Genomic DNA, 13,281 nt, shown 5'->3' with positions numbered 1-13,281 from the left:
GCTGAAAAGCAGCCCAGTCATACAGTGCCAGTCTGTGTATATTTTGTGGAACCACACAAAAAGCACCTTGGGATGGCAACCCTGTAGTTGCAGGACCGGCCTGACAATCCAAAACATCCTGGGGAAAAATGTCTTCCTAAACTACTGTTTCTTAACACAAGGCAAGAATAAAAAAGTGCTATCTAACGGAATCAACGAGTCACCGAGAGAATTTAATTAAAGTGCATTTTGTTTAGCCATTTGACCTTGGCTGGGTAGGTTTCCACCTGAATCTGGGTTGCTTCCATGCCACAGGGGTATCCAGATACAGAAATGTCCAGTATGAAAACTGGATTTGTTTTATCTCCTGGTTAACACACGCGTAGAGTTTTAATTGGGCCTCACTCCTTTCTATTCTTGTTCCTGCCTGTGTCTGTAGGGACTCGAGGGATGAGTCAGCAGCTGGCAGTCCCAGACTGGGCCATATTAATGTGCGGTGGCAAGTCTACTGTAAACACAGATCTGCATAATAAGGGAAATAATTACATAAGAAACTTTTTTTTTCTGAAAACCTTTTAAATGAATCTATCCACTCCGCACACAAGTTAAATGACGTCTGCGGTATTTGGCCGTGCTGTCTGAATCCATTTGCCTCTTTATGGAAATTAACAGAAAAAAAAAAACTTCTGAGCATGAAATATCATTAATCAGGGATGGCAGATACAAATGAGAGGCCTTGCACTCTGCACTACCTTCTCAGAGAGACAAAATGTTGCCGTGCTGTGCTGTGAAGAAGGGACGTATCTGAAGCATCACTTGACTCTACAGAGCCTTAATTTCTTCAAGGAACAGGAGTTTCTGTAAAGGTCTCCCTGTGCTTGTACAGAAAGCCTGGCTAACAGTACAAAACTAGGTTTCCGGATAAATGCCCTTCACATGACACCTTATTAAACCAGGGAGGGTGTCTGCTGGGCCACAGTATAGTTTTGTAGTGCTGTGTAATGTGCTTTAGCTGTTTTAGCACGTTTGTCTTTAAATAATGGAGCAGCACTCCGTCTTTTATCCACTGTTCAGAAAACACAAGCTGTTTGCTGGGTTCGACACAAGGCAGTGCCCATACACCTTCTTTATGGAAGTGTAATTCCTGTCCCGGTTGCGGAAACAAATATTGCTCCTTTCTTACCAGAAAATATTTTAACATTTTTTTGATCGAGGGCTATCCCTCCGTTTTCTAACTTAAATATTTTCTTGTGTGACCGCGTGATACCACAAGGGATGTGGTAGGATATCATTGAGGCCTAAATCGTTCCAGTGAAGTATTATTTGAAAAGCAGTATTTATAATCATACAACAGTGTGCGTGATGTGCGGTTTATACCTTTTACTTTTAAATGTAAAATCAGCTCCAGCTGTTGCAAGTGCTGCACACCCAGCTTGTGATAATGCCTCTTCCAGAAGCTCACCGTCACCGTTGAAAACTAACGGCTTGAGTTGCAAGTTATGAGGCTGTATGAACACATTGATTTTCTGAAGGGAAGCCCATTAAACTTGATTTAGAGATTCTTTTTTCTTATTCTCTTACCTTTAAGTCCAATTTAGCCATTCAAGAGCTCCAGTATAATGGAAACGATGACAGAGGAATATTTCTGATTTACTGGAATTTGCTGACCAGAATAGCAGAATAGAGCTTTTTTTTTTTTTAATTCGGAGCGGGCAGTTATTTCTCTCCTTCTTCCACCTCCAAATCTGGAATCACCAATTTTCAATCAAGCTGGCTTCTGTGGTACAACCCTTGAGCCTGGGCCACCTGTCATTTCTTGCACCGCAGTCTCACAATTACCATCAGCTAGGAGGGACTCAGCTCTCCCTCACCAGACACAGGACTCACTGTGCTACACGCAGCTGCTGCTCCTTACCTACCTCACTATGTCTTCCATTGGGATACAACCAATATACAAAAGAAGGTACTGAACCGGGTATTTGGTACATTTACCAATCCACCTCATGTTACCAGAATTGAAATTGTACTGGAAGTCTGTTATAGGGTCAGTGAGCGTGGCTGTTGCAGAGGGAGAAAGGGCTTGATGAATCTTCCACATTTTCTTGAAGAAACGACAGAAAGTGCAGACTCCTGTAGTGCTGCAGACGTGTTTCTGGAGTTTCGGGGAAGGCTTTGACAAGACCCCGAAACCGGGAACTCATTTCCAGACTCGTAGCTGGGGGAATGAATGACGCTGATAGAAATAAGATCCTAGGGAACGGGCAGTGAGGATTTAGGAAACACAGATCGTGCTAAGCTTGATGCTGTGATAAGGTTCACTCAGTGTACCAGACAGCAACTCTTCCTGTGTTGTAACCTGTTCACAACACTGGTGACTAATGAGCCTGACCCAGACCTTGACCACTGGTCTGCAAGTGCTTTATCTGTTGGGTCAGTAGGCACTGCTGGTGCCTCGTAGATCAGAAGCAAGTTGACACTTTGACATTGTTGTGTAGATGAGTGCTTGCTGTACTATGGTCTTGTCATGTTAAGCAGGTGTGTGAGAGTAACTGTGTTGTCTGTGCAGTCCTACTCTCCCCTCTTTCCTCCCAGCTAGGCTCACGTACAGAGCACACTAACCCTTCCTTCCTCAAGAGTGGCTTCCTAACTCCCTCATGCACAGCTGATGCTTCAGGTGTGTGGGGGGCGTCCCCAGCCAATCCCCAATCTGCAGACCGGTTCAGAAGGAAAATCCCTCATTACAATCGAAACATTTATTTTTCACAGATATGTGAAAAATAGAAAATATGGTGCATACACCGTAAACAAAGTTGAAATACTCTTGACAATATAATCTTTTACAAATTTGAATTTATTATTTTGACTTGCACACTGGTGTCATATTGACTGTTAAACCAACTTGGTCTTTTCTTCAACACTTCAGAGATTCAGGGTGAAACTGTATCACATTTTTTTCTGCTTTTTAGACCACAAGCTTCAGATGTGAATATCTCAGAGTACTTGTTCTCCAGAAAGCGTGCTCTAACACACTGAGCTGCTTTTCTCCATTCTTCTCCAGTTTCTTTGTTGTATTTTAACAGCCAAGGGCTCACTCAACAAATGCTAATTAAAAGCACAAACAGATTAGAAAGTGCAATCAACAATTCAACAAAGTGCTCATGCTATTAACAATGAAAGTTACTGGCCAGACTGCACAATCAACATTAGAAGCTGATGCAGCCCAGGTTGTATGACTTACATACTGTACTGTATTCCAATCTATGCTGTCCTCCTGTTGGAAGACTGGGTTCACTTCCATTAAGACAAAAACTGGGGCATAATTATCAACACAGAAAGATTATGGAATTGCTACATGCCTTGCAATTGTATTTAAAATTATAATTTGACCTTATTAATTAAGCCTGTACCGCATTACACTATATTCTATTATAAACCACACTGTATGTTATAGTATACAGTACCTCCTATTTGCTATTAACTACTTTTAATGCCACCTCTTAAGTCACATTCTTTTAAATACAATTAAATTGTTTACAATCATGAAACATTTCGTGTTTAAAAACCTTGACAGACCATTCATGCAAAAAAGTGTGGATTTTTTTTTCTCCTGCCCCAGAAAGCAAAGACAAATTTGAAACTGTTACCCACGTTTAAAAAATCTGCTTGCGTTTTGTCGGGGAGAGATTCTGTGGAATGGGCATGTGTGTGGTAACTAATGTCACATTGAAAGATACATTGTGTTATTATTTCTTTCTCTGCTGCATTGCTGAGCTGAATTTCTATTGTCAGCTTGTCAAACCAGAGCCAGAAAAGAAGAAAATTACAACCATATGGCCAATAATTGTATTTTGTTTTGCTTTATGCTAAATTTAAGTGTCATGTCTTACCCAGTAAAGGTGACACTGTTGAGTCTGGTACACACACCTCTGTGCCCTGTGCCCAGATGTTGTCATACAGTATCTATTTTGAGGGTGTTCATTTTTAATAGAAATGCAGCCTTTATTATCGTGTTTTGTTTGGCTTCTTGTCAAGTTAAATGGTTTTGTATGTTAATGCACTTCCTTAAAAACACCTCGTCTAATCTGAGGCCAGTCCCTGGAAGGGTAATTCTCAAGATTAATTTATTGATTCTGGCAAAAATGTTCTTGCACGTAACCTGAATCTCAAGAGCAAAGGCAATGAAAATAAAAATAAAAATCTTTGCGTTCTTTTAAGCTGTCTTTCACAGTTTGTCAGTAACATTTATGAATTAATTTAGTGAATTAACATTTGAAAAGCTGACAGTGGGAGAGAGCTCCACATGCCTGTATTCTTGAGTAATTTGCCTTGTAGAAGACTTTTATATATGGTATGCTTCATAAAAATTAATCCCATGCATGATACATGTTTCTGTTGTCACTTTACACAGAAACAAACAAATATCACTGCCTGGCTGCTCAATACTGTTGGCTGTCTAGCTGTGGTTAAGGATGACTGTCTAGCAATTCATGATCCTCAGCTACTTGGAATATCAAGACACTTGACTCTCCTTGCACCCAGGCAGTGAAAGACATCGACCTCAGACATCAGGTTGCTGGGAAGAGTGGAACAAGTTGCCCAGCCATGTGGTGTGGTTTTTCCTATGTTCTTATTCTGAGAGGCAGACACAAACATGACAGGACACTCTAAAAGGCTGTACTCCCTAGGACAGCTGAGGACATTTGGAGTAAATCAGGAAGCAGGGACACACCTCTACAGCACTGTGACTAAGGGCACGGTCACCCTCTCAAAAACAGTGAGGTGTGCAGCATGTGACCAAACATCTTTCAGGACCCTATGCAGACAGCACAATCTGGAAGGGAATGAGACAAACACAGGGAAAAAGACTAGGATAAGGGCTGGAAGAAGAACAGGGGGTGTGTCCAAGGTGCGCTGATGTTCGGGGCGAGGGTATGCCCAAGGCAAACAAGTCCAAGGGAGTCCGTAAGTTAAACCAGGGAAAGCCAATGTCCAAATCCGGGTGATCCATCCTGACACAGACAAACGGAGGTAAAAGCCGGAGTGGGATCCGGCGAAGGGTCGGGGGAATAAAAGAGGGGTAAGGGACCAGACGCTCCCAGTCCCGGACTCAGAGGGTCAGGATGCCGCTGTGAAGCCGATGTCGTCGAGACACTCCTAGAAGTCCATCTTCCAAAGCTGAGCCCAGATTGGCAGGAACGTCTGGCTTTTATAGCACAGGGGGCAGGAACCGAAGGCAGGTGCAGGAGATTACGAATAAAACAAGGAAGGGCTAGAGCATCCTAAAGAGGAGGGGTTTACGATCGTGACACAGCAACACAACAGCCTGAGAGAGGAGACAGCTGGAAAGTGTCGTGTGCACAGCACCCAAGATCATCAGAGGTGATCTTCTCTCTCTTGTCTGGGAAGGTGTCCACAGACCCCTTTCACCTCCTTCCACCCTGCCTGCTCCTTTTCTAAACATCTCCCTTCAGGGAAGAGGTTTCAAAGCATCAGATGTACTCCTGCTTGTTCTAAAACAGCAGCTCTCCAGAGGCCATTAAGCACCTCAGTATGTAGATCTTGGATGGAAGTAGATCTAGGAAGTTGCATTGATCATATGGACGTGAATATGAGTAGAATAGACCTTTGATTGATGGAATAATATGTATTGTGTATATGGAGATATAATATGTGTTTTGTTTTTTAGTTTTTTTATCTGTGCTGCACAGAGGGCAAATTCCCCAGTTTGTTGATATGGCAAGATTCGAACTCTTGAATCTTGAATCTGTGAATGTACGGTTCTCTCCTGACAGGGATCATTCCCTTAAATGCTCTTTGAAACCAACTGTGCAGGGATTCCTAACAAGGTAGTTCACATGGCCATCTGTACGGATTGGAGGACACACTGCCTTGCCTACAAGCACAGCTGGCAGTGACTGTAAGTGGACAGTGAAACTGTGGGGCGATGGAGAGCAAATACACCCCAGTAGCCTAACAATGTTGAGCCTCCCTTGGTTTATCGTCTCCCATTAAAGGGCTATAGTGGTGCAGTTTGGTCTTTGTCATCATTATGCCTTGGTGCTTGATAATGAAATGTAACCGACACTTTCAGAACATCAGCTAGTTTCACAGATAAAGATACTTTTTAAAACACAGCTACAGCCTGCAAATGCATTGGCTCCAGCCACAAAGCAGCCTTACTCAACAGCTAGCAAAACTGACTTTTCCCAGTGGCTTTTCCCTTGCTGGGCAAACAGGATCACCAGTCACATTTCCTCTGGAATGTACAAATATCGTGTGCAGGAGCCAATACCAGAGCTGAAAATGTATGTACTTAGCTAGAGACGATCAGTAATACAGTGACATGAATAAATGAGTTTGTGATTTCAATATTTATTTCATTAAATCACAGTATATGTTGAACAGAAATATCTGTATAAAATGGCCCGCGTTGTTTTCACAGGGTGAAGAATGCCCAAGTTTACAGAGAGAATTGCTCTGTAATCGTAATTATTCCGTTGAATTTTCCAAGAAAAAGAAGCATAGAAAAATATAAGCATAGAAAATGAACAAAAGACATGCTTTTCTTCTCAAATGAGTCAGACTACATGGTATTTTGGTGCAGTGTGAGAATGTCTTATAGTGTATTTTTAGTGATTGCCTGTCACAGTTTAAGTCAAATGTTCAGCATGACAATACCATTTCCTGTTTTTTAAATCCTGATTCATTTATGCCAGAGGCAAAACTGTAGGATTGTGTCTTAAAACTGAGAAAGCGTGTGCTCAACGTGACCGCTTGAGTTCCAGTTTGAAGCCTATCTGAAGAAAGACGGGGACTAAAAATACAACACAGCCTCTCAAACCCTTTACCTGACACCCTCCCCTGGGTCCAGCTGAGTTCTCATACAAGCGCCGAGATCTGATATTGATCTCCTAAAGCGTCATTGTTGCCTCCTGTCTTTTCTTTATTTAGCTGGCAAAGCTCGTTCTCCGTGCCTACAGTGGATTTCTTCCTGGCGAAGGAGCGAGGGGCGGCCCGGTGGGGCCGGGGCGATTGTTGCTGCCTCGCGGTGCTGGGGCCCTGGGTTCAGTCCCGGTGCTGGGGTGCAGTCTGTGTGGAGCTCCCCGTGTTCACGTGTGTTTCCTCCGGGTGCCCCGGTTCCCCCCCACGCTCCGAAGGCATACTGGGAGGTCAACTGGCTTCTAGGATAAACGGCCCTGGTGTGAGTGTGTTTCTGTCTGCGTGTGCCCTGCGATGGACTGGCGTCCCATCCGGGGTGTAGCCTGCCTTGCGCCCATTACTTGCTGGAACAGGCTCCAGCTCCCCCGTGACTCTTCTTGGGATAAAGCGGTTGGAAAATGGATGGATGGGTGAAGAAACAAGAAGGCAGTCTATCCTCAACCAAGAAATGCAGGGATTCCCAATGCTGGTTCGGGGGGCCCCCCCAGAACCTGCTGGCTTTCACAGCAGCTGAGCTCTAGACTGAACTGGAATTCTTCATTGAACCAGTTAGCTGCTCAACGTAACATTTGCAGGTTTTTTTCTCCACTCAAAGGTGGGAGATTTTAGGTTACTTCAGAAACGCAATAGTTAAAAGGCCGCCTTCTTCCTTATTTAGATACTGAATACAATGAAGGAGTTCACATTTAATATAGTAATAATAATAATGATAATAATAAGTCAGGTGGGTAGCTGCGTCAGCACGCGTAGGCTGCAAAGGAACAAGTAATAGGTTTATTCCATGCTGAAAAAAAGAAGAAAGAGAACACAACGTTTCGGCCGTGGAGCCTTCTTCAGGTGTCATATATAATAATAATAATAATAATAATAATAATAATAATAATAATAATAATAAGCCTGAAACCTGGGGCGTGAGGGGAGAGGAGACAGGAGAGGGGGGTGACCGAGGGATCCCGGGGGGGGTTGGGCTGTTCCGGACAGTCCCCCCCCATCGGCACCCCCCATCCCGGGGATCCAACAGGTCGGGATCGTAACTCCTGAGGGATCGGGCGACGGATCTTTCCGCCGGCCACCCTCCCTCCCTCCTCTGCGTTTCGCTTTCAGTCACCCCGGGTTAACACGACCTCCGCGCCGGCAAAGGACCGATAAGTTTTAGTCTGAGGAGCGGGTGTGTGAAAAATGCCCGATTTCCCCCCGGGAAGGCCACACGCGTCCCCTCCCGTGTCCCTGGGTGGAGAGGGACCGAGGGAGGGAGCGCACAGCCGGGATGGTTGCTATAGAGACGGATCCGCTGGCGTTGTTGAGCCATTTTTATACACAGACCAATCCCGGCAGGCTCGGGTTCCCTCTAACTTTTTTTTTTCCCTTTCAAAATTTCAATCTAATTATATCGCCCTGCTGTACACGATTGCACAGCCACGACATGGGATAAAAAAGGGGTGAGTAGTTGAAGTTTGCGGTGCGTTTAAGTTAGCTCCGCGTTTACTTGCAGTATTATAATTATTATGATGGACATAAGCTCATCAGAGACGTCAGCCCTCCTCCTTGATACATTGCATTTTAATTGCAAGCATTTGAACTAAACGTGGAAATTATTTGGCAATAAAGTACCTGGAGGTCATTAACAAAGAGGAAATAGTACAGATCATTCCTCTCCAAATGTGGAAGTTAATTCCGAGCCTACGTGAGAGCGCCCACAGCCCTGAGCCCGCAGAGCTGAGCTTCGCTTCGCTTCACATCGAGGAGCTGCCTTGTGCTTGCGAAAATAACACTTTTGTCCTAACTTGAAGAAGCCACAGGAAATTAAATTCGAAAACCTCAAAGCTGTAAGAGCTGAAAGGGCCGCGCAGCGAGGGTCTGTACGAGTGTAGCTACAGACGCCGTCGGCTTTCTCTTCTCTGCTCGGTGTTGACCCCGAACCCGACCGCCGTCCTTCAGCTGGAGGGGTTAGTTAGACAAGAAGCACATCAGCGGATGAACGATTTATTTTCCTCCTCGCATTGCACGCAGGGTGAAGGTCAGGCTGACAGACATCGTTATCAAGGGCTGCGACTTGCAGGAGTGCTTCACCCTGTTGTACTGCACGTACGGGACGTGTAGCCCATTACAGAAGACCCATGCCGGGTATTTACTAACAGTGTGTGACTGGCGCCCCATTTATCACTCCTGCCCTGACATCATCACCTCCTGTCCACCTCAAGCCTGCAGTCGGTACAATCTCAGGTCAGGGCTAAGGCTGCCTGTAAAAACCTTGTGCTTTGGCACATTAAGACTCTTAACTGGGTACCAGTACTGTTGGAATTAAATTAGTTGGCTGTGCTGTATGTGTCACACCGTGCTTCTGTTGACAGTGCCATAAGAGTCATTTGTTTATTTGCATTAAATATTTTAAGTGTTTATTATGAATATTCACTGCACTTCTCCAGGCTGTTACAGTTTAAAGTATTTGGGTGATTTAAAATAGTCTGTGAAGACTACCAATTAGCCTAAGAAGAAGTATCAGGTTTGAGGGAGGAGATACACATCCTGTGCTGTGTAGCCAAAATAATCTGAAATCCCACTTCTTTAAATCACCTTGGCAACGGTGCAAGCACCGCTGTTCCATGGGGCTTCTGATTCTGTTCCAGAAATGGGGAGTGGTGTTTCTGGGGATGCAACACACCTTGGGCCTAGGTACTGTAGCTGAGGAGAGCGTCCATAAAATCGACCAAACCAGACCCAGCTGCTCGCAAAAACAGGAGGTGGGTTGGTCAAAATGACAGCCTCGCGGCAAGAGAAAGATCAGAATACAGGGCTTTCGTTGCTTAGGGCATAGTGTTGTAAATGGTGCCGCCCTAAACGTGCACTTCCTTATCTGGATGAGTTTGATACCCTTCGTTTGAAAATATTTTTGAGTAGTGTTCAAGATATGTTAAAAAAATGAATGTTAAATATTACAAAATTATGTTAAAAAAGTCTGGAGTTTGGCTACTTTGAGGTTTTATAGATGTCTTCTTTTTTGCTTGCAAATCTCCAATTAGAGTCTTCCTTTGTGCGTCTTCCTTTTCGTAGTAAAAAGCATTCACTCTCTCCCGTTTTCCCTGATGGAACAAACAGACTGGCCGTAGCATGTCTGTCCCTCCCTGGGAAAATCTAGCAATCCTTCCTGATCATCTGCCATTCCTGTTGACCAGATCTGTTTTGCTAGATGGGATTACACTGGGTTTCATCCTCACAATCGTCAAATTAAATGTGGGAAAAGTCTTTGTGTTTACATTTTAGTCGCTCGCTTCACGTTTTTCTTGCTGTTGTAGGATATGCTTTGTGCAATATTGAATTAGTCAGTTATCTTCACACACTACAAGCTGCTCATGTCTGTGTACTGTGTAAGTTCCTGGCGATTAAAGCTTTCTTTGAGGCATTTATTAAGTTGAGCAAATTGTGTTGAAAGCGATGTCCCATTGTGGGTGCACTCCACGGTGAGAAGTGAAAACATACAGCTGCTTCATGTTAGTTTACAGCATGTGGATAGGTGGTGTGTTCATAAAAACACAGATATGTTCTTTTAAAGATCTCTTTAAGTCTGGTCTTGGAGAGCCCCAGATCAGCAGGATTTATAGGTCATCATTAAATCACCCATTTCTAAAGACCTGGAACAATTTAATTGTGCTCAATTAAGCAGGTGATTTGTTAAATTAAGTAACTTAGAGATCATTAGGGACCAGACCTAAGTACTCTGCAAGGATCTGAGTGATCTTAGTCTTATCTTAGTTGAACAGATTACTTCCTTAAATCTTCAGTAATTTACAGGTGTTGCCAGTATTTAGAAACCAGTGACCAATAAAACTAACTGCATCAGGGCTCTCCTGAGATGGAGACTCGTTTACGAATATGTTATAAAATGTCATGAAATGTTAATGAAAATGCCAGTCATATATATTTCATCATGGTTTTTTTATGTGCTAATATCTAATGTGCTAATAATGTCCAAATCAAATGCTTTGTTTGTTTAAGAGTATCAGATGCTTAGTTTTTATTGATTAATTTTATTCTGTCCTCTCTGTTATCATAACACATGCATTTGTTTTATTTAATTTATAGCAAAGGGTCAGGCTGAAAAACACACTGCCATCTCTTCTCTGGCATGACCCAATTGGAGGTATGTGCTAGAAATATCTTTGCAGACTGTGCTCTCCTTGCACTTAGATTCACAAGTGAAACTAATACCTGTTAGTGTCTTGAAGTAGCATTTATCTTTTCGGATTTGGATTGCATTTCATTCTCATGTTAGTGACCACAAGCAGTTAGAAAGCGTACAAAAGACTGTATACATAAACATAATAATTACATAAACATGTTTATGCTAAAGCTCCAGTTAAGCTTGATTAAGCTCCAATCAGAGAATCAGTCAATGAACCAACTTATCATTAACTTGGAGGTTTTTGTCTTCTTAACATGTAAAAAGTAGTCCTTCTCCACAAAAGTGGATGACGGGGGGCGGTTGAGGAAACGTCTTCCACCTGCCTGTTGCTTTTGAAGAATGATGCAGTTATTTTAAATCCTTTTTTTGCAGGAATGAAGCTCCTTGATCTCTTGTTAATGGAGAATGAGTGCCTATCAATAATAAATATGATAATCTAATATTTTTTAAATTTGGCAGTGTAAGCATGTCATGCTTTGTTGGTTTGCGCTGGGGGTGGCATGGAGATGGGGCGATTACGACACGACTCTGGGGTACTGGCTGCAGTCCAGGTACGGACCACCTTCTGTGTGGAGCTTGATTTTTCTTGCCTGGGCTACATGGGATTTTCCTGGGGCTCCGCTTTTCACCTGCAGCCCAAAGACATGCTGGCCAGGCTAATCAGAGTCTCTAAATCCTCCCCCTTTTGTGAGCTTGCTGCTCACGACCACCGTGTGTTTGGCCAAGCAGTTATGGAAATGGATGGTTCACATGGATGTCAGGCCAGTGCAATTTGTGATTAGCTGGTTTAGGCCATGTGTTGTGAGATGTTAGATGGGGTAGAAATTGTTTCTAAATCAGAGCAGGTCTAGGTTGTCGAAAGTGAATTTGCAATCTAAAATTTTCGACATACTGTTCCCATTTTGGTGTCAGATATTTGCAGTACCACTTTGATGGTGATCTAATCCCTATAAGAAACAATTGTACCACCTCTTTGAGGTTCTTCAACAAATATATTCAGGAAACAAAAAATTAAGAATTAAATTAATTAAAGGCTACACAAACTTGCTGATTTCCTGTAACTTTCCTATAAAGTCTTTTCTAGATCTTAATACACGTTAGAAAATTAAGATGTTTCTGCAACTACTTCTGGAATTGAAAACTTGTACAACTTGTCCCTTTACCATCACTGTTTAAAACTAGGTCCTTTAGAAGTTTCCTTCTATTCATTTTGGAGCAAGCGAGTGCATCGAATTATAGTGTGTTAAGTCTCTGATCAATGTTTCATGTAGTATACAGTATATAGAAATCATGATTTCTCTCATTTCACAATGTCATTTGTGGTCTGATTAGCATGAAATTTATCTTAAGTGTTTTGTCAACAACATACAGTATTGTCCAGCTGAACTTGACTAGATAAAAAAGAAAAAATTATACCTAAAAATGGCCATACAATGTATTGTGTTTACTAGGATGTTTCCAGAAATCCCTGGGGGTTGAGCAACTTCCCAAGAAAGTAAGTGATACATAATGTCGTATTTCCCAAGCGCCAGGGAATGACAGATACCGAGGGTAGAGGTGTATTCTAGTGTAGGTTTGATGGTGTAATCTCACCACAAAACAACATCAGTTTGAGACATTTCAGTGTTGAGTTGTCCCGCAAAGTGGAACTCCAATATGAATCAGTCAAAATGTGATCTTGCTGTGTCTGCTGGAGTGGGAAATTATAGCTGTTTATTCAGATACAAGACTTGAGTGTGAAGAGAGCACCATATTAATGAGCAAAAGACTGTCTGTGTATGTCTCTGGGTGTGTGCACAAGTAAGATGAAAGCGATATTCTGTTCTTCTGGGGAACTGGTACTGAAGCACACGCCTTTGTGGTGATTGATTTTGAGGCAGATGTGCATCCCAGTCAGTACACAGCGGGTTTCACAGCTCTCCATTAACACGCACAGAGGATAAGAAGTGAACAGCTCACACAGAGGAGATTTCTATAGGATTCTTGCTTAGGCCTTTTTTATCTTAAGCCTCTAATGAAGTACATCTTTGCGGTTTGATAGTATTGACATTTAGTTTCTTTTTCAACTTAATATACTTTTATGCACTGATGTAAAACATTCATGTTGTTATGAATTGTTTGTTTATGAAGATCCGACAGTCGTCTCCCAGTCTGGAGCAGCACGGCGAGGCTGTAAGGGGGCG

At 42.9% G+C, this 13,281-nt stretch overlaps 1 protein-coding gene across 2 annotated transcripts in view; it reads left to right on the top strand.

The window, feature by feature from the left end:
* The first annotated feature begins 8,260 nt into the window (after positions 1-8,260).
* The window catches only part of foxn3 (forkhead box N3), an 88,383-nt gene continuing 83,362 nt past the window's right edge, over positions 8,261-13,281 (top strand). Inside the window, exons 1-2 of one of the 2 annotated variants that reach the window (XM_069193013.1) lie at positions 8,261-8,357; positions 10,999-11,056. The gene's annotated coding sequence lies outside the window, so the exon portion shown is untranslated. Of the gene's footprint in view, positions 9,142-10,998; positions 11,057-13,281 lie in introns of both variants that reach the window. The other variant, XM_015350216.2, reaches the window with a different exon arrangement.

Source organism: Lepisosteus oculatus, chromosome 8, assembly GCF_040954835.1.
Source record: "Lepisosteus oculatus isolate fLepOcu1 chromosome 8, fLepOcu1.hap2, whole genome shotgun sequence".
In the NCBI taxonomy this organism is placed as follows: domain Eukaryota; kingdom Metazoa; phylum Chordata; class Actinopteri; order Semionotiformes; family Lepisosteidae; genus Lepisosteus; species Lepisosteus oculatus.
Note: the sequence above shows the minus strand (reverse complement) of the source record. Positions and strands in the feature narration are given on the sequence as shown.